We start from the raw sequence: 3649 nt of genomic DNA, 5'->3' as shown, positions 1-3649 counted from the left end.
TTCTGTGATTTCTCCTATCTCTTCAGAGAGAAGGCAGAGGACTTTAGAAGTTCTTGAAGGTTTGTCCTTCCTGGTTCTCTAACTCCAACCGAGTGCCAACAAACCCATTTCAGGCCTCACGCCAAGTCCCAGAGTCAGCATCAGACACCACAGCTTTAAAAATTCCAACTGCAAAGCCTCCCCTTTCTTCAGATGTCAGCTGATGAGAGCCTGGGATATCCACACTTCTGCTGGCTTCCTACAAAGTTGGGGGTTCCCCTAACGTTCCTCCTCAGGTTCAGTACCATGGTAATGTGATTCAGGACCTCAGGAAAAGTCAAGCTGTGGAAGTGGCTGGGCATGGGAGAGGGGTACAGAACTTCCAGACACACTTCCTTACCAGAGCCTCTGGTGTTCACCGTGGTAGTGCTCTGGGTCAGTCAGCTTCCCACCAGTGTGACAAAATGCCTGAGACAGCCACAAACAGGAACATGTTGTTTGGCTTAAGGTTTCTGAAGCTTCAGTCCTTGGTCTCTTGGTCCCCTCACTTTGAGCCCAAGGTGAGGTGGTGCACCAAGGCAGGGCATGCTCAGCAAAGTCCAACAGGGCAGGTTGCAAGCTAGTGGTACAGAGGGTCCCGGGGCCCCAATACTCTCTTCAAGACGACACTGCTAGTGACCTAACTCCTCCCAAAGGCTTCATTCTCTTTGCAATAGCAAGGCAGGCAGGCAGGCAACCAAGCCTTCAGCAAATGGCCTCTGAGGGACACTGAAGTCTCAGCTGTCATGTGCTCCATTGTTTAGGGTATAAGGAAGCTTTGATGACTAGGCATGAATGATTAGCATTCCTGGCTCTCCCCTTCCCAAGGTCAGGGCTAGAGCCACAGTACTAACCCACTCTGTCCACACCTCAGTCTTCCCGGTGACCAGCCCCTCACCCAGAATCTAAGTGGGGATTCCCTTCATCAACATTTCATTAGCACGAAGAGGAAGTCGCTGACCTCGGTTCCTGGGTTTTCCTGAGTGGTGTACCTGGCTCTCAGGATAAGGGCCAGCGTTTACTTCCCTTCCAGGTTGAACAGCTCATTGCAAAGCGATCCATTTCAATCTCCCTTCCCCCAAGCTATGGCAGGCAAGCAGGTCTTCCATCAACTGCTTTTCCACTTGAGCCTTAGACCCTGACATTGTGAGTCTGTCCAAGTAGGTACAAGGTCTATAGACTCTTGGCTAATCCTAATTCTGGGTGTTTCTTATGAAGGTGTTTTCAGATGAAACTTAACGAACTTAAGTTGGTGGACTGAGTATCTTTGACCTCTATTCTATGTGGGGGCTCTCAGCATACCTACTGAGGACCCTGAGAATGAGAGAATATTTCTGCTCTGTCTACCTTTAAACTGCAGCACTGGCTTTTCCCCGTCATTGGACTTGACTGAGACATCTCTTTTGGGTCTGCCAATCTTGACCACTTTCTGGGTGTTGAGCTCACAGACACACCCTGAAGGTCTTGGAATGTGCTTCCCCTCGTAACAGAAAGCTAATTCCCTCCAGCATCACAGTGGTGTTGCTTAGTGATGGGAGTATGTTCTGAGGAATGTGGTGGGTGATTTTTGTCATTGTGTGAACCTCATAGTACAGGTGTGCTTACCCAGGCCCCGACAAAAGACCCTATTGTACCCCAAGGATCAGTGGTGTACTGTATAGTAGATACTGTTGTATATATGGTATACTGTGTATACTGTGAACTAAAACATTGTTGTGTTCCCCGCCCCTGTCCATCTCTCTCCTCTCCCTCCCTCTGTCTCTCTGTCTTGTCTCTCTCTCTCTCCTATTTCCCTGGAGAACTCAGGTAGCTCCCTGTTATTATAGGATTAACCCAAAACAGCTTACTAATTTAGTCAACAAATCTGAACTACTTGAAATGCCTAGGACTTGACTTGCACATATGGAGATATACATTCTTTTAACACCTAGAATTTCGGAGGGAGGTTTGGGACCATTTATAGGCCACATAGGAAGTCTTACCTGGTTCTACTGAGTCCCTACTGCCCATCATAATGTGATAAATTAGAACTTGATGAAGGAAAGACTCCCTCATCAAATAGCCTTTAGTTAAAGAAGGAGAGACTCGGGGCTGGAGAAACTGCTAAGCCATTAAGAACACTTTAGCCCTGGAAGAGAACACACGGTCAGTTCCCAGCACCCATACTGGACAGCTTACAACTGTCTGTAACTCCATCTCCATTGGATCTTACCCTTCCTCTGTACTCTGTGAGCAACTGTGTGCACGTGGTACGCATGCAGGATCATACACATGTATGTAAATCAAAAAATAAAAACCAGAGTGGAAATAGAGACTTTTCCCAACTGATCAAAGTACTAAGAATATGTGACTATTGCATGTTCAGACATATACAGAACAACTTATCAACCTTCCCTCCTCCCCCCCCCCAGTGACATCATAGGAACATCATGGCAGAGGGGACCAAAAGGCCGTGAGCACTGGAGAGTGGGAGGAGAGCTGTGAAGAGCTGTCCTCAGGACATGACGGGGTCATGGAACTGCTGATCTTCCAGCAGTTGTGCAGCTGCAAAAGACCCCAAGACCAAACCAGCAAGATCAGCCAACAAGCCAGAGCAGTAAGAAGTGGGCTACTTAAGAAAGGGACTGGGTAGATGGACATGAAGGGGAAGGGGATGTATTGGGGGCACTGGAGGGAATGGGCGGAGAATTGGGAGTATATATGATAGAGATACATTGTTTACATGTATGAATTCATCAAAGAATAAATAATTATTCTACTTGAGAAAGAAAAAAATTAAAAGTAACAAACTTCTGGACTTTCACATTAATATTGTTGGAAATTAAAATGATACAGTGATACAACCACTTTGAGAAAAAAAATGGTGGGTAAGGACACCTCCCCTTGGAGAACTGAGTATCACAATGAGCAAGGCTTGTCCTTGGTGACTGAAGAGTGAACTAAATAAGTGGGCAACCTGAGCTGTTTCCTGTGGGTCTCTGGGATGGCCCCTGAAGCCAGAAGTCTCAGGGGATGATTTACAGCACAGATCCTGACAAAAGTGCCTGCCCATGGCCAATACACAGAAGATGATGTTAGGGGGACATGAGCAGGGAGAACTGCTTTACCTCAAAGTGAAAATCACTGGGGAGCAGAGATGAGTTGCCTCCACCAAAGTGAAGTATTTCTGCTCAGCAATGTTCAGACAACAGAGCAGCTGGTGCACGACACTTCCAGCGCCTGAAATGGAAAAGCCTGGTGTCCACCATCCAATGTGTCCCTGCAGACACAGCTCTGCAAAGTCAAAAGTAGAAAGATCATAGCGCTCTTAGGGAAGGAAATGGAACAGACAGAAAGATAAAGGGAAGGAGATGAAGGGCTGGAGCAGACAGAAAGATAAAACCCCAGAAGCTGGCAAATGGGAAAAGAGACCATAGTCTAGTGGGGGAAAATGCAAATTAAAGCAACCAGGCATCACTTTAACTCATTGGATGTTGTCTTAGTCAGGGTTTCTATTCCTGCACAAACATCATAACTAAGAAGCAAGTTGGGGAGGAAAGGGTTTATTTAGCTTACACTTCCACATTGCTGTTGATCACCAGAGAAGTCAGGACTGGAACTCAAGCAGGTCAGGAAGCAGGAGCTGATGCAG

The sequence above is a fragment of the Mastomys coucha genome, unplaced genomic scaffold, assembly GCF_008632895.1.
Source record: "Mastomys coucha isolate ucsf_1 unplaced genomic scaffold, UCSF_Mcou_1 pScaffold20, whole genome shotgun sequence".
Lineage (NCBI taxonomy): Eukaryota > Metazoa > Chordata > Mammalia > Rodentia > Muridae > Mastomys > Mastomys coucha.
This window is presented reverse-complemented; position numbering follows the sequence as displayed.